This window comes from Triticum aestivum, chromosome 7B (assembly GCF_018294505.1).
Source record: "Triticum aestivum cultivar Chinese Spring chromosome 7B, IWGSC CS RefSeq v2.1, whole genome shotgun sequence".
Taxonomy (NCBI): domain Eukaryota; kingdom Viridiplantae; phylum Streptophyta; class Magnoliopsida; order Poales; family Poaceae; genus Triticum; species Triticum aestivum.
In genome coordinates, this window is record NC_057813.1 from 233228328 (window position 1) to 233251576 (window position 23249).

Sequence of the window (23249 nt, forward strand, 5' to 3'; positions counted from 1 at the left end):
CCGGGGTGCCCGCACCCCAAACCCCGGGCGCCCGCACCCCCGGGCTGTTTGCCTCAGACCACCCTGGTGCCCGCACCTTCCACCCCCAGGCACCCGCACCCCTAGAATCAGTCGCGTGCACTTTACATTTTCACTCATAACTTTCACTCCCGATCTCCGATTTGGGTGTTCTTTGGCTCATTGAAAATCTAGCGACGTGCCCGAGCTGCTCATCTTGGTTTTACCACTTTTTGACTCCATAAAAAATTTGGCATTTTGGCACCCTTGCCTAGGCCATCCACCATATCATCCGCAAAACCACCTTAGCTTTCCGTAACCTGACCCAATTTTGATCCATATAGCATTTGTGGTTACTTGAGTGGTCACTTGAGTCTCCTAAGGTGTTTCGGCTACTTAGGGACGGTTGTTTCGTCATCTACCACCACCACCACTTCCGCATTGCTAACTCGGGAACCACCAACGCATTCTGCCACCACCATTTGACATTTGCCTTTGGAGATTTTGAGTTTGCGGTTTTTACCGTTTCCGAAGGTGTTTCGGCTACTTAGGGACGGGTCTACATCATCTTGGTATCTACATCAAGAACACCGCCACTCATCATCGCCACGAGGTCGTCTTAGACATCGACCCCTTCACCATTTTGACAACCTAACCGTAAGCAAGAACGGTAACCTCTATATCACCTTGGTATCGTTATATCCTATCATTGTACATTCTTGCCATTACATTGTTAACCCCTTAGCCCATTTTGTGTCACTTGCCTATCGAGACTAGCCATTTGAGTATTGCCGGCAACGTTACTTGTGCACATTAGTGATCCATACCTTCCATTGCATACATACCATATCATATTGGTATCATCATGGTATCATCTTATCATCCCTTGTGTCATAAGATCGTTCCCACATATACACAATTGCTATCTTGGTTTGTGCATTTCACAAAAGTGGCCATATAAAAAAGAATAAGCTTTTAAGCAAAAAGGAAAAGAGAGAAAAGAGCTTGTAAGCAATAGCCATAACATCGCCACATTGCATACCGTACTACCATATTGATCATCTTGGATCATCGTGTGCGAAACACCGGAACATCATACATATATAGCATACTTGGGATAGAAGGCTCATACATTTTGCATCTTATAGGTTGTGCACAAGTGTCGTATCCGCCTATTGAGCAATCGTGCTAGCGTCTCTCTTAAGTTGTGCAACACGAGCGTTTTCCGTGGATTCCACATTTTGTGCTCATTCCTTGGTTGCACGACCCCATTTATCTATCCGTGTGTGTGTTTCCGTGTGCCACATCTTGCTATTGGCCTACTTGTTTCACTTGTGAACTTGTGAATCTTTTCCAACATTATTGACTCTTGCTAACATTTTGCATCACTTTTTTGTGCCACTATCCTCACCGAGCTCCACCATAAGCTTTACTTGATAGGTGTGAGTGAACAAGCCCGGTACCAATTCCACTATTCTTTCATCTCACATTGAGTGAAACGGGATACATCCTCAACTTTGGGAAAAGTTAACTTGGTATTGTTTATCTCATTTCCTACTCACCTCTACTCGAGTCTTGTGATGGATAGGCAAGGCATTTCATCTCCGGTCTTCCACGACAACGACAACGCGAACAACTACATCACCAAAACGTCCATCTTCGGACTACAACAAGCAATGCAAGGCATTGAGCGACTTGCCATCGACATTCGCCAAAACAAAGCAAGGATAAGGGACTACCTCGACACCAAGTTGGCCAAACAAAGGGATCAAGTACGAGACATGGTGACCAACTACAAGTCTTCTTCCCCTTCGTCATCTTCAAGGCAGCGACGCTCAAGTGGCCAATCTTCGGAACGTCATCGAGCTCAAGCACTACAACACCATCAAGATGAAGCTGCTCGTGATGCGTACACCTACAAGTCCCAAAAAGCTCTACATCAAGCTACGGCCAGACATCATGAGCACAAGAGAAGACCGCGAGACAAGCACCACCAAGACGGAGCTACGACTACTACGACCACTTCGGCATCTTTGCCAAGTGTCATCAAGGCATTTTCCCCTTTGGACTTATGGCATCTTCGCCTACCTCTGACGAGTACGCCTACATCGGCCTTCCTCCACGGCGACGGTGACGAGATGAGCATGGGATTTTCCCTTCGGTCATGGAGGAGAGCGATGATGTGCCATCTTCAGCCTTCATCCACGATGACGACAACGAGATGGTTGAGCATGGGATTTTCCCTTCGACCACGGCGACGTATGATGACTTGAGTGACTTTTGCCACCATATGGAGAGTGAGAGTGACTTCACCACTAGCCCCATATATGATGAGTTGCCACAATTCCCATGTGAGGAGAGCCACAACCCCCACCACTTGAGTGAGATGAGTGACTCCACCATATGTGACATTGCGTGCACCTACCTTGAGGGAGTGAGTGAGCCACCACCACATAGAGAGAGTGAGGAAGTTGATAGGGCACGTGAGGCCATTTGCATTGCTAACAACTTGACCTCTACCTCTATTGTGTCTTCTCATTTGGTGCTAGGTCCCATATATGATGATGCGCCGATCCACGATGACTTCGTCCTTCCTATGGACAAGATGATGGCCATGGTGGAATATGATGCACCCCCCACATGGTTCCATCAAGATGAAGATGATGACCACCATTTGGTCTTTGCCACCTCACCTACACCACATGAGTGGAATGACATCGGTAACATAGGTAACGGTGATGCTCTTGTCCCACTAGTGGACATTCTAGACATTGATTGCTTGCATGATGTTGGCCCACCTATTACCATGCTTCATGTTAGTATGATTTCCCCATGCGATGATTTACCCATTTATGATGAGTTTGATGATTGTCATGCGGAGTCTAGTAATTGTGATGCCATGTTACATAGGATTTCTTGTGATAATTCTCTTGGTCACATCATGTTTGATAATCCGCTTGACTTGTCATATGCTATGCATGAGATCAATCATATGTCTTATTTGCAATCTCATCATAGTGACTATGCATATGCCATTAAAATTAATCCAATTTGCACACATGGCATATATGACAAGCCCATGGTCATTGGCTTTTGTTTTTCATGTGATGATATTGCCATGCTTCCTTTACATGATTTGCGCCATTCATCTACTATACCATGTCATGACCACATAGAACCAAATATGCTTTGATTCGGATGTTGTCAATATTCTCCATGTGATGTTTCCAATATTGCTCATGAGGAGACCCCCATAGTTTCCTCATACATTTTAGGAGATTTTGATTCATCCTATCCATTGCATGATCCCAATACTTGTGTGCACAATATGCTTCCCATGAATAAACATGCTATTGATGTGCCATATACTTCTATGCTAAATTTGCATCCCCATCGTGTCATACACAATAACTATTCTTTCATGATAGATGACATGTTCTTATACCATGCATCAAATTTCTTTGAGCGATGCTTATCTTGTGCTAACTCACATGTGCACATACACATCATGATGGATGATGTGTACATTTACCACACGCACAATTTCTTTGGTTTGTGTTTCTTTTGTGTAGGTACCCATGAATACTTGTCAACCTCACAAGCCCATGAGTTGACAAAACGAGCTCTAGAGAGCAACGATGACTTGGGATCACATGGATTGCCTTTCCCACCGCTCTCTTCGTGCAAAGACTTCGCGCATTTCTTCTACATGGCTCTCACATGGTTATGGGTTATTGTCCATTACATATTATGTGCCTATCTTGCCATGTTCACTTTGTATGATATGCTCATTCCTATGCCTTTGCCATACATTTGTGACCCATGTTTTGCATTACACATGATGATTGATTCTCCTACTTGTATGAGTATTTGCAAGCTAGGTGGAGATATTGCTTGTTATTGCCATGTTTGCTATGTGCCCCATGCCTACAATGATACTATGATCTTGCTTTGTGTTCGTGCTCGCGATATGTCATGTGCATTGCCTATATCTCTTATTTGCTCACATGACATGATTGCCATGATTTCTTCTAGTGTGTTGCATCTTCTCTCCACTAGTTTACACGACTTGATTTCTATGCTTTCTCATGTTGCATCCAATTCTTGGATTACTTGCTCCTATCATATGTTTGGTTGCAACAATGTCATCACTTCACATATGCCATGTCCCATTGCTTGTCACATGATTGACTTGATTGCCTCGCACATGTTGCAAAATTGCTATATCATTTGTGTTGAGTGCCTCACTTTCTTCACCACACCATATGCACATTATGCTTGGATTGTCTTGCACTTGCCCCATGTGTTTATACATTTCATTTCTCTTGGTGTTGTAGACGACTCTTATGCCTACCATAGACCGTTCGTTGAGAGTCTTATGCATGCTTGCTATGGGCTTGAGGTAGATGCTTATTCTCATGTCCAACCTATTAGCACCTTTTCCTCACCTTTGCATGATTGTTTCCATGATGCTTTTCGATGTGCTCAATTTATATGCTTACATTCCATGCCACACTTCTTTGTCAAACCATATGCTATGCTTGATGACAACACTTATTGGGTGAATCACCTCTTGAATGCTTGGTTTTGCTTTAATGCCAACCACATTTATTTTTCCAAGTGCTTGTTATCTTTGCTCCTTTTGAAGGAACTACAAGACGGTGCGACATTAGAAAGTGCCAATTTCAAGCTTGAAGATGATGAGTCCTTGGTGGTTGTCCACTTCTACACGGCGACGCCCTCTCTTACCCATGGTGATGAAGATCACGATCCGTGGACGGATCTCTCCCAAAGGGGGCGGAGATGATGCGAATCATCCCTCAACCATCACCATGGACGTCACACCACCACCACAAGCACCTCGTGGACCAATGACAAGAGCACGTGCATGCACCGTCAAACCCGAGGTTAACTCTTTCCTCTTCGAGTTTCATTCGGATTCACTCGAGAGTCGGATTCTACCTCAAATGGAAACTCTATGCACTTGTAGGTACCAAGAAGAGAATCGTGAAGAGGCGAGGACGGAGACACATGCACCTATGGTGAAGGAGAAGTAAGAAGGACGCGCGAGGCGTGAAGCAAGTGTGGTCGCGGACCACCCAGGGTGCCCGGTCACCAACACCCCCGGGTGCCCGGCCACCAGCCGCCGGCTGGCCAAGGCCATGGCCACCCCGGGTTCCCGGCCCTGCCCGCCTGGGCGCTGGAGCTGCCCATCCCGGGTGCCCGGCCCCTGCCAGCCCCACTCCGGGTGCCCAGGCCATCACCCCCGGGTGCCCGTCCTCCTCTTGGGCGCGGCCCAGCCCCCACCGGGTGCCCGAGCTCTCAACCCCCGGGTGCCCGGCCCTCTACAGCGCCCCGGCCAAGGCTCCCTGACCGGCCCGGGTGCCCGACCACCTACCACCGCACCACCTCCGGGTGCCCGAGCCCCTTCACCCCGGGTGCCCGGACCCCCTCCACGTGCGTGCGTGCACTTTTGGGATTTGGTCCCTTGTATCCCCCTCTTCCTCTCATTTCGTCCGTAGACTATGTAAGCACCTTCCCTAGCTCATTTGTAGACAACTAAGAATAGACACAAATCATAGAGCTTAGCTCATGTACCTCCCCTTGTGGGATTCCTCTTGAGAAAGAAGACTCCATTGGAGTACAAGACCTCCATTGGAGAAGATCCCTAGGGATTCAAGCCCGCCTTGAGGGAAGGATCTACCTAGATCATCAAGCCCTCATCTCCATAGGATTTGGAATGAACTCTACCATGTATCTTGTTTCCCTTTGATTGTTCATGTACCTTGTGGATCTTGTGTGTTTGTTGGTCTAGTGGATGTGTGACTGGACTTGTTCTTGAGTGTTCCTCTTGTTTTCTCTCTTGTGTTCATCTTGTTCTTGGGGATTCCCCCTCCAATTCGTGAAAGATCTTCACTTAGGGTTCCACCCTACAACAGGATGGGGAGGGGCTTGTGTTGTGGTGTGGAGTTTAGTCGGGTGTGACCACCTTTAAATAGCGGATTCCGGTGAGGCGAGACGTGCGAGTGCGTCAATGCGCGGGTTTCTCGGCCGGCGAGCCTGCTTAATGGCGTCATACGGACGGACAGCGGCATTGAACGGGCGTGGTAGATATCCGTCCCGTCCCGTCTAGTCACACGTCTCCGGCACTGAACAGACACGGACACCAGAGACGCGTCGCTAGCGGCACCCTTGGCCGGCGCGCCACTTCAGTGGAGGAAGCAGAGAGAGGTCGCGTTCGTCCTCAGCCGTCTTCAATGTTAAGCGGCGCGCTCTATGCGTCATGAATGCGGGCAGGCACCGGGCAGAAACGCGCGTGGGCGAGGGAGGGGTTTCGGTGGGTCAGGGCGGTCAGAAGCGGGCGTGGGATCAGTCTAGACTCCCGCAAACCACCCATGTTTATTTCTAGTTTGCATGAGAAATCTTATTCGGAAGACGTGGATCGATATAGACCCATGTCAGCTTTGGAGATGCCCTGACGCAATATGCCAGAATATCCATATCCACCGAATAATACCCGCAGCACAGAGGGATCATCCCGCGGCGTGTCGCCGTTGCCCCTCCGTGCCCCTCCGTCTGCGGTGGTTGCGTGTCTAAAAATATTCAAATTCTCCCTGCACCAATCAACCTGCAAGTGGCAAAGCAGAGGGGAAAGAGAAAAAAAAGAGGGGCTCTCAGCGTCCAAATGGCGCTACCGGCGACGACCCCGCGCGCGGCGGCGCGCTGTCCGATCGCGGCGTGCGCGCCCACGCCACCGGTGACGGCCGGAGGGAGGCCCCAAGAGCTGCCGTTTGCGCTGCTGGCGGAGCGGGGGATGGTGGTGGGGGGTCACCGCGGATGGGGATGAACGCGGTGGGGGCGCCGCCCGGGGCGCGGGTCGGGGCGCCGAGGGAGCGGGAGAACACGCTGCTCTCCTTCGGCCGCGCCGCCGAGCACGCCGCCTGTAAGACAATAAGTTTTGGGAACCAGCACAACCCTCTAGGGGTGGCTTATCTCATTATATATATTGGTTGTGTTACAATACGTACATAGGTACAGAAGTTATACATAGTCTAACACCCTCCCTCAATCTTAGCCACTTTCTATAGAACTGAGAAGGGTAAGATTGCGCCTACAAGCCTCAAACTGTGGCAGTGGTAAAGGCTTAGTGAAGATGTCTGCAAGTTGATCCTTAGACGAGATAAACTTGATCTGGAGTTGCTTCTGTGATACACATTCCCGTACAAAGTGATAGTCAACTTCAATGTGTTTCGTTCGGGCATGAAATACTGGATTTGCAGAAAGGTATGTAGCACCGATGTTATCACACCAAAGAATAGGAGGCTGTGGTTGAGACAAACCCAACTCCTGAAGCAAAGACTGCACCCAAATAATCTCTGCAGTAGCATTAGCCACAGCCTTGTACTCAGCTTCAGTACTGCTACGTGACACAGTAGCCTGTTTCCGAGCACTCCAGGCGATCAAAGTAGAGCCAAAGAATACTGCATAACCCCCCGTGGATCGCCTGTCATCTGGGCTACCAGCCCAATCTGCATCAGAGAAGGCCGAAAGGACCCGAGAGGAAGTCGGCCGAATATGCATACCAAAAGTCAGAGTGAACTGAACATAACGAAGAATGCGTTTAACAGCAGCCCAATGAGTATCTCTGGGAGCCTGAAGATACTGACAAACCCTATTAACAGCATAAGAGATATCTGGTCTCGTGATCGTCAAGTACTGAAGTCCACCAACAATGCTTCTGTACTCTGTGGCATCCGCAGGAGACAAAATCTCACCATCAACAGCTGTTATCTTGTCGGTAGACGACATGGGTGTGGTGGTCGGTTTGCACTTCAGCATGCCGGCTTTTTGTAACAACTCCAATGAGTACTTCTTCTGCGTAAGGACAAGACCAGTAGCACGAGAAGTGACCTCAACTCCAAGAAAGTAGTGAAGCTTCCCAAGATCTTTGACCGCAAAATCAGCACCAAGAGAGCAGACAAGAGCATCAGCAGCATACTGAGAAGAGCTGACAAGGATAATATCATCGACATATACCAAAAGATACATAGTGACTTCTGGCTTCTGTAGAAGAAATAATGAAGTGTCAGCAGTGGACGGCACAAACCCATGAGCACGAAGGGCAGAGGCAAGGCGGGCATGCCAGGCACGAGGAGCTTGCTTCAAACCATATAGTGCTTTGGAAAGACGACAGATATAGTCAGGACGATCAGGATCAGAGAAACCAGGCGGCTGTTTCATATAAACCTCTTCCTCCAAAAATCCATGTAGAAAGGCATTCTGCACATCAAGTTGACGAAGTGACCAACCACGAGAAACAGCAATGGAGAGAAGAAGCCGAATAGTGGTAGGCTTGACGACAGGACTGAAGGTGTCCTCATAGTCAAGACCATGACGCTGCCGAAAACCGCGAGCAACAAGTCGCGCTTTGTAACGCTCAATAGATCCATCCAAATGCTTCTTCACTTTGAATACCCATTTTGAGTCAATAACATTTACCCGTGGTGGTGGAGGAACGAGAGTCCATGTCTTGTTACGAAGAAGAGCATGAAACTCCTGCTCCATAGCCTCTCGCCAATGTGGAATGCGCAGGGCAGCCTGATATGAGCGAGGCTCAGAAGATGGATCCGCAACAGCAGCAGCCAAACAAGCAGCCAACCAAGCAACCGTACCATCCGTACATTCCTTAGGTTTGAAAATGCCACTGCGACTGCGTGTATGTGGTCGAGACACAGGAACCACCGAGGTCGACGGAGCAGCCTGCAACGGGTTGGAGGACGGCGACGTTGATGAGTCAGCCGGTGACGAGGAGCCAGGCACGGTAGCCTCGGACTCAGTCGGCGAAGAAGGCCGGCCCACCGGCGAAACCGGCAGAGCAGACGAAGCAGCTGGCGACTCGGGCATCCCAGACCGGGCCGATGGCGAGCTCGGCATAGTGGGCCGTGGCGCGGCCGGTGTCGCGGGCCGATCCGCTGATGAAGGTGACGTGAGGACCCGAGCCGCGGGCGAAGACGGCGTGACGGGCCGAGCCACGGGCGACTCGGCGGCCGCTGGTGAAAAAGGCCGAGCCGCTGGAGACTCGGCGATCACTGGCGTAGCAGACCGAGCAGTGGAGATGCTCGGCGCGACGGGCTCGTCGGGTGACCATGCATGGGCACGCGAATCGATGCCATGCAACATAGGGCGATCGACGTGCCCACCAGAAGACGACGATGATGATGGTGAATCCTCCAACAGCTCCAAACGAGCTCCACGTCCGGTTCCTGCACCATGGTTAGGTAACAGCAAAGGAGAGTATGCAACATCATCAAATTGGTCAGAAGCAACAGAGGATGAATGCAGGGATGGTGGTTCGACAGTGGACACAGGAAGGTTGGCAAAGGGAAAACATGCTCATCAAACACGACGTCCCGAGATATATAGACACGATTAGTGGGAACATGAAGACATTTGTAACCTTTATGAAGAGAGCTATAGCCAAGGAAAACACACTTCTTAGAACGAAACTCAAGCTTGCGCTTGTTATATGGACGAAGATGCGGCCAGCAAGCACACCCAAATACCTTGAGAAAGGTATAATCAGGTTGTTCATTAAGGAGAACCTCAATGGGAGTCTTCATGTTTAAAACACGAGTAGGAGTACGGTTGATGAGAAAGCATGCAGTGGTGAAAGCATCACTCCAAAACCGAAACGGAACAGATGCATGGGCCAAAAGAGTAAGACCAGCTTCAACAATATGACGATGCTTACGTTCGACTGAACCATTCTGCTGATGTGTATGTGGACATGCTAAACGATGAGCTATCCCAAGCGACTGAAAGAAGGAGTTGAGGTTGCGATACTCGCCCCCCCAGTCCGACTGGACATGAACAATTTTGTGCTTGAGAAGACGTTCAACATGTTTTTGAAACTGAACAAAAATATCAAACACATCAGATTTGCGTTTAATAAGGTAAAGCCAGGTAAAGCGACTATAAGCATCAACGAAACTGATATAGTAATTATGACCACTGACAGAAGTCTGAGCAGGACCCCATACATCTGAAAACACAAGTTCTAACGGATGTTTCACCTCACGACTGGACTCCGAAAAAGGAAGTTGATGACTCTTCCCCTGCTGACAAGCATCACACACTGCTACATCTTTATTACTAGACAAACTAGGAAGCTCATGACGACGCAAAATATGACGGACAATAGGTGTGGCCGGGTGACCAAGACGAGCATGCCACTGTGACGGAGAGACCCGAACTCCACTGAAAACGCGAGCGACGCTAGGATGCTCCAGACGGTAGAGGCCCTGGCACAACCGCCCACTAAGAAGAATGTCCCTCGTGCCCCGATCCTTAATAAAAAGATCAAAAGGGTGAAATTCACAAAGTACATTATTATCACGTGTGAGTTTAGGAACTGAAAGAAGATTGCGGGTCACAGATGGAACGCGAAGAACATTGCGAAGCTGAAGACTCCTATTGGCATGTCTAGTTAGAAGAGATGCTTGACCAATATGAGAGATGTGCATACCTGCTCCATTGGCGGTGTGGATCTTGTCGGAGCCATGATAGGGTTCACGAGTGTGAAGCTTCCCCATCTCGCTGGTCAGATGCTCTGTCGCCCCAGAGTCCATGTACCAGTGTGGATCGATGGAGTAGGACTGAGTGTATCCCTGGTGCTTCTGCGGCGCGGGACGATCAGCCATGGCGACCTGACGGGCATTGTTGCGTGTATCTTTGCCGTCATTGCCAAGACCAAGGAAGCTTCGCTGGAATCGCTTATGACACTTGGAGGCCCAGTGCCCATCGCGGCCACAAAGCTGACACACACGTGGACCGCCAGCCCCCGGTAAGGTCGCAGTAGGTGGGGGGGCCGAGGCGGGCGACGGTGGCAGCCCCAAGGGAGACCGGGGTGATGAAGAAGAGCGGCCACCCTTGGTGGCGACGTTGGCCGAGAGAGAGCCAGTGCCCCTGGTGCGGCGAGTCTCGACCCGTTGCTCAGTGAGAAGAAGCCGAGAGAAAACCTCGTGTGCCAACATGGGTGTCGAGTTACCCCGCTCATTGATGATCTCGACTAAGGCATCATACTCCTCATCAAGACCATTGACAATAAACGAGTTGAACTCGGAGTCGGTGAGGGGCTGTCCAATGGAGGCCAATGTGTCGGCAAGGCCCTTGACCTTGTTGTAGAACTCAGTGGCCGTGGAGTCAAGCTTCTGACACTCTCCAAGCTGACGACGGAGTGCAGAGACACGAGCCTGGGACTGCGCTGCAAAGGTGCGCTCAAGGATGGTCCAGGCCTCATGAGACGTCTTCGCGAAGACAACAAGGCCGGCAACTGCCGGCGAGAGCGACCACTGGATGGAGGAGAGGTTCGCCTGGTCCTGCCCCGTCCAGACGCGATGGGCCGGATTGTAGACCGGACCGTGCACGCTGTCTACCAGCGCGGGTGGGCAGGGAAGCGATCCGTCGACGTAGCCTAGCAGGTAGTGACTCCCCAAGAGCGGGAGAACCTGCGCACGCCAGAAGATGTAGTTGTCGGCGGAGAGCTTGATGGTGATGAGATGACCGAAGTGAAACGGCGACGGCGAAGACGATCCCATCGAGGAGGCTGCCTGGGGTGCAAACACCATGGAGGCAGCCGGAGGCACCGAAGCCGATGCGGGAGGAGGCGGGACCGCAGCCAGGGCGGGCGCCGCAAAGCTCGCGGCCGGTGCGGACGCCGCAAGGCCCGCGGCCGGGGCGGACGCCGCCAACCCCGCCAGCGGGGCGGTGTGATCCGCTCGCGGCAGGAGCGGCGGGACGACGCCTGCGGAATCCGCAGCGGACGGCGGCGCCGCGGTGTGGACCACGAGGTCACGCCCGAGCGAGGGCGCCGGCGGCGTGGAGAAGACGGAGCCGATGCTCCTTGTCCCGATCGGAGCCGGAACGGAGACGGCATCGAGCGGGAGGTTGAGCAGAACCGCAATAGAGGCCGGGAGGAAGCCCGCAGCAGTGGAACCGGTGGTGGCGGCGCTCGACATGGCGGCGGCGCGATCGGTGGCGCGGCGGCGGCGGCGGCTGCGGCGGTGCGGGTATTAGGGTTTAGAAGCGGAAGCGATCGTAACCTAGCGTGATACCATGTAAGACAATAAGTTTTGGGAACCAGCACAACCCTCTAGGGGTGGCTTATCTCATTATATATATTGGTTGTGTTACAATACGTACATAGGTACAGAAGTTATACATAGTCTAACACCGCCGTTGCCTTCGTCGAGTTCGACGTCCAGGTACACACACACATGTAGCTAGCCTCCGCTTCCATTTCCCATCATTACTTCGCAATTGATACGCTGCTAGCTTGTTTAAGCTTGGATTTCGAATTGGCGCCGCAGCTTCAGGAGCGAAACTGGTACCCGGTGTGGTTGATTGAGCAATGTGTGCTCTGCTCTAGTTGGTACAACAGTACAACTAATTTTTTGGGATCCTCGAGGACAAATCCTTTTTGTGGAACTTGGATGTGGTAATCGTATGGACATGAATTGCAATGTGCCATACGCATGCTAGTTTCTCTCTCTGAAGTAACCAAGCACTAGCAGCACATGCGTGGAGTGACATTGATCCATCTGTGTCCCAATGTAATATGCAATGCAGTTGTATTGTAGCCTGCAAGCTAATTACATGAAACAAGAAGCTACTGCTTAGATGCAAATGACCAGACTAGGTACAGCAGCCACGTTGTGAGGGTGATTGGGGTTGATGTTCTTTAGTGCTCAAAGTGTTGCATCGCAAGCTCCTGGATTCTGAGTTGCAGTTGTACTTGGTCTTATCAGTTGTCATTAATCCACTGCAAGGAGTCATTCGCAGACCAAAGCATCAGCGGAATCGGCAATGCCAACCATAGGGAGCATACATGTAAGCTAGGTTGATGAAAACTGGCGGTTCTCTTGGAGCATTCTGCAACCCCCTGACTTCATCCATTATCCCTTCCTTTTAAGATGACCACAGTACCCACACACAGTGGCGGAGCTTAGTGGAGAGCAACCTGGGCCATTGCCCCCCCCCAGCCCATGAGAAAACTAGCATATATCCCCTAGTATTCAGCCCATATGCCCAGTTAAAATCAGCCTAAACTCATATTTCTTGCCCCTCCAGCCCATTTGCCCCTCCATAAAATCAGCCCAAGCTCCGCCACTGCCCACACAGATCTCCTGAAGTTATGATCCTACCATTTTGGCTTGCAGGTTACAAAAGATGGCTGCCCAGTTATCTTCCACGATGACTTTATCCTCACCCGAAAAACTGTATGTTCTTTTCATCCGTTCTTATAGTTGTCATCTTTTGCGTATGTACTAACTATTCATCCATTGCAAGAAAAACTCTCGAGTTAATCTTCTATTATGGCAAGGTGTGCAGGAGGTTTTGTATGAAAGACGTGTGACCGATCTTCTTCTGGAAGATTTCCTTTCATACGGGGTACAAAAAGAACCTCACAAGGTACTTCGTCCCTTCTATCTGTTGGATTTTGCTGTGCAGGGTTCATTAGCATGTGCTTAAAACGCCATTATATCCATTTCATAATTTCTGTTCAGGTCTCCAAGCCCTTTCTTAGACGGATGGAAGATGGGAGAGTCCTTGCTTGGAGCACAGAAGAAGATGATTATCTCTGCACATTGCAGGAAGTCTTCGAACATGTCAGTCCCCATCTGGGATTTAACATCGAACTTAAGTTTGATGACAACATTATCTATCCGTGTGTCAACCTTAACCGTGCTCTTCAAGCTGTACTGCAAGTATGGATTGCTCTTGTTCATTTAATATGGTATTGGTTATCCCATGCAATCATTTGGTCACTGTGAGGCGATGACCATAACATTGTTAAATGGTTTGGTAGGTTGTTTTTCAGTATGCTGGCAACAGACCACTATTTTTCTCAACATTCCAACCTGATGCCGCACGGATAACACGTGAACTCCAAAGTGTATACCCTGTAAGCATGCCTTGAAATATTTGTATTCTTTCTATGTCTAATTTATTTTTTGAAAAGTTTCCTCACCTTTGCCCCCTTAAAAAAAAGAATGTTTCTAAACAGTAAATACTCTAGCTAGCTAATATTATTTCACCGATTACTTGTATGACTTACCACATTGCAATGGGGAACAATAACGCGTGGTTCAGTTGCATACGAGTATTGAGGATGTTTTGTGCTCCCTAGTTACAGTAAGTAGGAATGCCTTCAAGATTTATCATTTACTTGCGTAAACTGAAAAAAGTGCAACTGAGAAGTTCTGTGAAGGCATAAGCAGACTCTTAAATCAGCATGATTAGTATTTGTAACATCATAATCCCGCAACAAGAAAATTATTTAAAAATGTTATAATGCATAGTCTATTGTGTTTAATGTATATGCAATTCAGTGACCGGACTGATGATAATAGGTATGAAGATACAGACAACTTCAGTCCAAACCTGTATCTTATTCGCTATTTTAACTTGTCTGTGATGTGGAATTACACGATTTGCGTTTGTAATTTCTGATTTGAATAAAATGTCGCCATCCATTTGAGTACATACATACTTCAGCACTATCGTATTCAATTTTTTATCTTTCATTAGGTACTGTTCTTAACAGAAGGGGGAACAGCCAAACACGAAGATACGAGAAGGAACTCACTCGACGAAGCTATCCAAGTGTGCCACGAGTATGACTTGCATGGGGTTGTGTCAGAAGTCAGAGGAGTTCTAAAAAATCCCTCTGCGATCCTAAAAGCACAAGAATCTAACCTTGCCATTCTCACCTATGGGCAGCTCAAGTAAGCAGTGTACTGTTATCAAGCGTTCATGTTCCTCAGGTGTGTGTTCGCAGTAATCTTACAGATTTCCTGGATTTATTGGTTGCATATGCAGTAATGTGCGTGAGGCTGTTTACGTCCAGTATCTAATGGGTGTGAATGGTGTCATTGTTGATCTAGTGGAAGAGATCTCCAATGCTGTTGCAGATTTCAGTAAAGCAGACCTCGGCCAGAGCAGGTTCAGTAACAGTGTTGACATAGGCAGAAGACACGAGTCCTTCTCACAGCAGCAGCTGGGGTTCCTGCTCCGGCTTATACCTGAACTGATTCAGCAACCACACTGAAGATAGATACTAGTAGTAGCCAAGATTGTACCGGTTTTGAAGCAAGTTGAGGATTTCATGCTCTGTTGACATTTCTGACAGTTGTATTTAACACTAGTCTAGAAGGTACTCCCTCTGTAAAGAAATATAAGATCGTTTAGATCACTACTTTAGATGTTTAAAATATAGATGATTCCATACAGTAAAGATAGTCAAATCACCCGGGAAATTATTATGTACTCCCTCCGTCCGGAAATACTTGTCATCAAAATGAATAAAAGGGGATGTATCTAGACATATATTAGTTTTAGATACATCTCTTTTTATCCATTTTGATGACAAGTATTTTCGGACGGAGGGAGTATGTAATGATTGACCAATCTTGTTGCAACTATGTGCATAACAACTTTGTTAACGATAAGAACAGCAATGCATGGCCAGAACGTTTTGAAAGCTTAATGGATCGTAATCTGCTTGAATATAGCGAGTTTTTTTTTTCAGACAAAGGGTGGATTTATAGCGAGTTAACTTTATTGATTAGATTAAAGAAAAACCTGGAATGGTGTGGCATCCATGTTTCTTGTGTAGAGGCCATCAGGGAACCCCAGTTGCTGCTTGAGGACTCATGTTTTCTGCCTATGTCAACACTGTTACTGAACGTGCTCTGGCCGAGGTCTGGTTTACTGAGATCTGCAACAGCACTGGAGATCTCCTCCACTAGATCAACAATGACACCATTCACACCCATTAGATATTGGACGTAAACAGCCTCCCGCACATTACTGCATATATGCAACTAATAAATCCAGGAACTCCGCAACGGGTGGGGTTGAGATCGAGACTTAGCCTACGTGAAAGAAACTATCTGAACATGCTCTGATGACGTGTGCAGGACATTGCTTGCTCATGCCAGTAGTAGTTGCATGGCATCCTTTTGGATCGCAATAGCTCTCTTCTCTTAAGCCCTAAGTAACAACTAGACATGCATGGGACCTCCTTCTGTCTGCAAAATAACAAGAATTATTTGCACATGGTGATGGTGCATTGCTTACCGATCTGAACCGAATGACTGACGCGCCACCAACTCTTCCAATTCAAGAAATCCGTCTTTCATGTGGCCCTTGTCCATCTATACATACCTGGACAGGCAAAATGCCATCCTGCAGGTGACTCACTTTGACATCCTTTTCCGAAAGAAAGGTGACCCAATTCGTGTACGCTTGGTGAGCAGAAACACAAAGCAGATGCACTTATTTTTCCTCTCCTCTCCTCCAGACCCATTAAAGAAAGACAAGGCCTCCTCTTCCTTGAGGAGGAGCCTCACAACAGCTGACCTAGGTAGGACAACCCATCACCGTCTGTCCAATCTGTTTTGCTTAGTCCGGCTGTGGCCAGATTATACTACATATAAACCCTTGGCGACCCGAATGTCGGCCACCTAACCGCGCGCCTATTGGCGGGTGAGTGGGTGACAGAGGGAGGAAGGAGGGGTTTCCCTTCCCTTGTGACAAAGGCATCGGCCTGATTTGTCATACTAGCGATCTTGCCTGGATCCTTGATGCGGTCTTGGCTCCTTTCAGCTCTCAATCCATCAATAATTTACTAGTACCAGCCATTAGGGTATCGTGTGACCCATGTAGATAGATTATAGATTGGGTCAGAGTTGCTTCGTGGACAAGGTCACCAGACAGATTAGTCAGAGGCATGCACCCCCACTCCAAAGGCATTGACACTGCAAGAAAGCAACCTAAAAAGGACTTGTGTAGGTGTGGTGCAAATGTGGTGCATCGCGCTTTTTTGGACAGAAAAAATGGTACACATCCGTAGCTTTATTTAACTTTCACTTCAATTCTCATGTTCACATTGCTACTGTACTGTTATACTCTCGTATTGTACTCCTTGTGGACGGCTGATCTGGATCAGATCTGGTGTCGTGAAAAAAGACATGGCGCATGGTATCGAGAACGTAGTACGCTCGACAGAGTAAAAACGGTTGTCACTCTCTTTCTTTCTGAACCTTTCGGATCATAGTTCTGCTCAAGGATCGTGGTATAAAGGTATTTGTCATGGTGTGGTGCAAATGTGATTCGTCATGCTTTGAAGGAAGGGGGTACATATTTCAGGATTTAGCTTTCGCTATTGGAGGGTTAACAGTTTCAATGTTCACACTGCTAGGTGTGATGTAGAATTGTCGAGCTGTTGCTTCGCACTGTCAGTTTTCACATTTAAAGGCTTTGGTCATCAGAGAAATGCTGAAGGTTTCTTGCTCTTCCTATGATTGGTCTTTACCTAACTGCTGACGGGTAGCTTGCTTGCCTGCTTATTCTCTGCAAGGATCTCAAGGATTGCTTTTTGTTCAAGGAAAAAGTGACATCACATATCACTAGGTTTGATTGGACTTGATGAAACGACCGCCTCCTAATTCATTAACAGCAGAAGATCTCAATCCAGATGTTCTCACTAGTCCAACCTTCAAGGCATCCAAAACATGCCAACTGAAAATCTGGGCATGGGATTATGTGTTGTTGAAGCAATACCGGCGACGGCAAATCAACGGAAAACATATTATCAATGGAAAACAAATCAAGTGTTGTCAACGATGGTCAAATTATAGGTTCTCCAGACAAATATGGCCTAGTCTCCGGCTGAAGTGCTGATGGTGACATGTTGCTTGCCCAGGTCAACCTCGGCCCAACCCTGTCCCCTTTTGCAAACTGTTTTTTTTAATGTTCAAACAGAATTTGAAGATATTCATACATCGTGTAAATTTCAGTTCGTAAATTTTCCTGTTATTCGCAGTTACTATTTGTGTTTTTTTTTGGCGGGGCGCAGTTACTATTTGTTTATGAAATGAAAAATCAGGTGACATCCCTAAAACAGTTAAATTCTTTGTTTCCTTGATATGTTCAAAGATATTCATATGACAGACATGGTTTGGAACAATATTCTCCAGTTGGCCATCAGAAGATTGTTGTTTGCATATTCTGGGTAGAAACATCTCAGATAAGGTAGGCAAAGAAGACTACAGTATCTTAAGCATAATTTTAAGTAATCTGACTCAACTGCAAGGTATCTTTTTATGCATAGGCTGAAAGAGCACCCCCTTTAAAAGCATTTGACCAATGTTTTCAACTATGTGCAGGAACAGGCGAATGAGTTTACCTCCTGCGTGAAGGAAAAGGCTGCCTTTCCCAAACTTTAATCCTAATTAGCTAAGCTCTAGGTTGACATGATACTGCATGGTATCTTGGCAAGTATTTATTCCCTTCTCTATTTTTCCTTTAATTGTTTGTTAATTCTTCTCCTTGTAAAAAATTTCACACTGCTGATGCGAATGTTTGGCTCCTGGGTCGATTGTTCTACCCACGTATGAATTTTCATGAAGAAATGACATCCGTGGTGTTCTGGACAGAAAAAAAGAAACAAATTGGTGCTCTAAAAAGGCCATTTTTGACCCTAAACAAATTCAGATTTTAGTGTTCATTCGTCTGCATGTGTCAAGGATAGCATTTTCGTTCACTCTGCGCCCTAAATGAGTTGTTTTTTCATTGTATGTGTTTTGGGCTAGACTAGATGGGTTGCAAGGCACTAGCCAGTTTGGTACTGAAGTGGATATATAGCCTTTGCCTCTTCAAGCACACAAGCAGATCACATAACATAAGATTAGCTTACTTTATGATGCTGCAAGCTAAGTGGTAGCTTGTCCTGTTGTATAATTGACTGCACAATATCAATATTGATGACTTGAAGGGACTAATAAATTCCAACAGGTGTGATTGGTTAGTTAGATAGCTTAAAACACCTTGCTTAAAGTCATGATCAGCCCAAGAAAATAAGCCATCTAGGTCTATTTTGTAAAGCAGGATGAGAATCACATCCAGTATGTGCCTTACAACTGTCCTAGACTTCAGCCTGAGCGATTGCAACTCTAACTATTACTTAATCATAGAAAAGCAAGAAACCAAGTCCTGATCATCTAGGTCATGACATATGCTTGCACATAAGCAGTTGCTTGTTGGATTTTTTTTCCCGACGGACGGCAGGATTTTCACTAAAGTGGAATATAGTCCCAAATCATGATTTACGCGTCGCAGGTAGACGCGAGGCGGTCGCTTCTCTGTGGCTGCATGCTTCTTTGTATATTGGGCAGAGATTGAAACGGCAACGAGATAGGGAGAATATTTCAGAGCAAGGCAAAGAATGAGACTGGTTGGAAAGGCACACTGAAAAGATAACTGAACTTTCTCCGGTTGTCACCACCGTATATCCTACTCTCAATCAGAAGCAATCCCTTTGACCAACCCAATCACTGCAGGCATGTACGCGTACGTTGGCGGCCTGCAGTCTCGCACTGTCCTGGCTAGGCTAGACTGCCCAACCTTTGTGTTAAATGTGTGAGAAGACTAGATCAAAAAGGCAAGGGCAGAGAGCTGAACATGCAGCTGGCCGGCACCGTGTATGAACACAGGATGAACAAAAGGCAGCCGTAATTTCTTCTTCCTTATTTCCTTTCAGTTATGATGGGGAATGGACGCAGTTTGTACTTCCTGTCATCCAAGGTGCTTTTCTTGCTCCACTTGCAATGCTTGAAGTAACAAGTAGCATCCTTGTCAAAAATAGATAGAGTAATCAACATACCAAGCACGACCACTTACTTTCTAGACTCATGTATCTATAGCACCAGGCCAAACCTAATGGAGAGGGTGATTTCGATCCTAGCCGTTCATCTTGAATCTAATGCTTCAAATAAATTTCTCATCGTTATAGCTTAATATTTTGAGGATCTTAGGGAAACTCTAGCCGATCCCTTAAAAGGGTATAACACCTCAAAAATTTCCCCATTTAGGGAGTTAAACCAGACTTAGCCAAACGTTATCAAGTTTAAATTCTCAAATATTATAAGCGGCGCACCGACTGCACCTTAAATTTGAGCGGCCGCGGCCACTTCCCATGAAAAATCTTCCTCCCCCCCCCCACGCCTCCCGCCACCACCACCCTCTGCAACGGAGTCCCTGACTCACCAGCCCATCTTCGAATCAACAACCGACGTCCGACGTCAAAGGAATGCCTAGATCTAGCCGCCAGCCTTTGCCGTTGCCGAACCGACGAGGAGCACCACCATCGGATTGGCGTTGCGTTTGGAACGAGGCACGCATCCGCCCCGAGCACCCCCCTACTCGAGGCCGACGTCTCAGCCGCAACCCGCCCGCCACCACCAAAGGAGAAGTACCAGGGCATGTGAGGGACTGGGGTGTCAGAGTTAGCGACCCAAACACGGGGAAGAGGCACTGGCTCGACACGTACAAGTTGGCAGAGCAGGCGGCTCACACATATGACGTGGCGGCGGTCCGCATCCTTGGTGGTTGTGCAAAGGTAAACTTTCCCCTCGGAAGTCGTGGCATCCCACAACTCATCTACGCCACCCCCCACACCACCCCCCGAGTGATCTCCCGCCACCAAATGAGGGAGAATCGCAAGGCCTTCGAGCAGATCAAGGCCCAGCACATCGACGAGACCTATATGGCCAAGCTCAGGGTGAAACACCCGAAGCTCATCACCAAGGAGCTTGCATGCTACAAAGCCTTTCAAGAAGCAGCAGTGCAACAGTGCCGCTGAGGCCAGGCCCTCTGATGTAGGGTGTCGCCAATGAGTCCGGACCCTCCATGATCCCAATTTCCTCCGGTGACTCCGACGTGGATTGGGACAAGGTCATAGAGGAATCTGATTAGTTTAGTATGCTAGGTAGTGTTAACAGTTGTTTTATGTTTTTCGAACAATCCAAATTTGTGTTATGGTATGTATGATGTGCTACCTTTGCTTAAATTTATGTTTGATCGAAGAGTTCCAATTTGTGTTTGAAATAAAACTATGCACAAATTATTTTTAGGTAGTTAAATTTTAGAGTTTAGCAGGAACCACCTTCTTAACTCCTCAAATTTAAGGAGTTAAGGTTTGCGAAGGCTTTTGAGGGGCTAAGCTAAAGTTGCCCTTAGGGCATCTCTAGCCCGCCCCTAAAAAGCTATGACTCCTCAAAAGTTTATACAATGACGAGTTACCACATCGGCCCTTTACCAAAACCTATAGTTCCTTATTTTGAACTAGTTCCTTATTAATTTGAGGAGTTAGTCATAACAACCCCCCTCTCTGCCCAAATTTGAGCAGCCCCATCATTTTCTCTATAGATTTTCTCTCTTCTCTCTCACCGGTATTCATGGTGCAATGCCCGGCGAGCCACCCAAAGAGCAACCCTCCGGCTATGGAAACGCATCCGTGCCCTCTCCTCCCCAAACCCTAGTTACCGCCACCCGGTTTGAGTACAAATCGAGTCTACCGATGCCCAAATCGCCGCTGTCGTACAAATCTCCATCACCGCCATCCGCAACCACCACCCCAAGCGATGTCGCCATGGTAAGGACGCGCAACTGCGGTGCAACATTAGTGCGAGATCACCGTCGTCGTAGCATTCGAGGCTGTGACATCCGTCACAGTGGCACCATTAGAGGGGGGGGGGGTGACGAGATGAAGGAGGCCGACGACAAGTACCAGCTACTCTCGTGAGAGACAACCGAGCAGGAGTACGAGCGCACGCTCATGGTGGGCGTGGAGCACTGCGTCGCCGAGGCGCATCTCAAATCTCGAGGCGAAGCGCACCAACGACACCGCGCAGGTGCCATTCAGGCTGATCCCCTCGCACTCAACGAGCACCTCGGGTTCGAGGCGTGGATTGAGTTTGAGTGCAAGGTCGCCACTAACCGCGCGACTTTGTTTGCTTTGGAGAGGGACTGGCATGTTGTAACACCCCGGATCCGATGCGCCAGGTGTCTGCCAGTTATTCGCCGTCGTTGCCATGTCATTTACTTGCGTGTTGCATTTTGCCATGTCATCATCTGCATTTCATATCATGTCATCATGTGCATTTCATTTTGCATACGTGTTCGTCTCATGCATCCGAGCATTTTCCCCGTTGTCCGTTTTGCAATCCGGCACTCCTATGCCCTCCGGCGTTCCCCCTTTTCGTCTCCTGTTGTGAGTGGGTATTAAACTTTCTCGGAATGGCCCGAGGTTTGCCAAGCGGCCTTGGTATAGCACCGGTAGACCGCCTGTCAAGTTTCGTGCCATTTGGAGGTCGTTTGATACTCCAACGGTTAACCGGGGAACCGTAAAGACCTCTTTTGTGTGCAGCCCAACACCCCTTCCAAAGTGGCCCAAAACCCAGCTAACTCCCCTCCATGCTCTCGGTCGTTCGATCACGATTGTGTGGGCGAAAACCGCTCCTCATTTGGACTCTCCTAGCTCCCTCTACCTATATATTTGCACCTCCCCCGAAATTTCGCAGACGAAATCCTAAAATCACCCTCCGCCGCCACCGGACGCGTCCGCGACGGCCGGACATGTCCGCCGCCGCCGCGCCCAGCCAACCCCGCTCCGCCACGTCAGCGCGCCGCCGCTCTCTCTCTCCTCGCGCCCGCGCCGGCCCACCGGGCCCATCCGGAGCCCGCCCGGGCCCATTCGCCACCGCCGCAGGCCCGCGCCTCGCCGCCGCCCCTCGCCCACGAGCCGGCCCGCGCCGACCGGCCGGACCCCGCCACCTTGCGACCCCGTCCGCCGGCGCCGCCATCCGCCGCCGCCCGGAGGCGCGCCTCGCCCTCCTCCCGCGGCCGAGCCCGGCCTCCTCGCCGCTGGCGCCCGCCGCGGCCATGGCGCCGCCGCCCGCCGCCTCCTCCCGGCCGGCGTCGCCCGGCTCCTCCGCTGCCCTTGCCGGCCGCGCCTCCCCGTCCCGCCGCCGTCCCGGCTCGCCGCCGGCCGGATCCGACGAGATCCGGGCCGGGGCCGCCTCCTCCGACCCCCCTCCGGCCGCTCTCCGGCGAGAGCCGCCGCCTGCCTCGACATCCGCGCTATGTCAGATCTGGATCCAGAGGTTGACCCGATTTTTTCCCAAGTCCCCGAGATATTTACATAATCATGCCATGTTCGTCATGCCGTATCTCTGCATCTGTAGCTCCGTTTCGTGCGTGTAATATGTCACATTGTTCGTCTCGACGAGTACATCATTTCATTCATTGCATCATATTCATTTGAGGACATCTTGATGCGTGAATCATCGTTGTAAGAGTGCTTCATAATGTTTTCTGCTGTCTGTTAACAGAACGAGCTCTTTTGTCAT

The 23249-nt window shown here is 48.9% G+C and overlaps 1 pseudogene; it reads left to right on the forward strand.

Annotated features, from left to right (window-relative positions):
- The first annotated feature begins 6551 nt into the window (after positions 1-6551).
- LOC123159747 (glycerophosphodiester phosphodiesterase GDPD1, chloroplastic-like) lies at positions 6552-15253 on the forward strand (annotated as a pseudogene).
- Positions 15254-23249: the final 7996 nt, after the last annotated feature.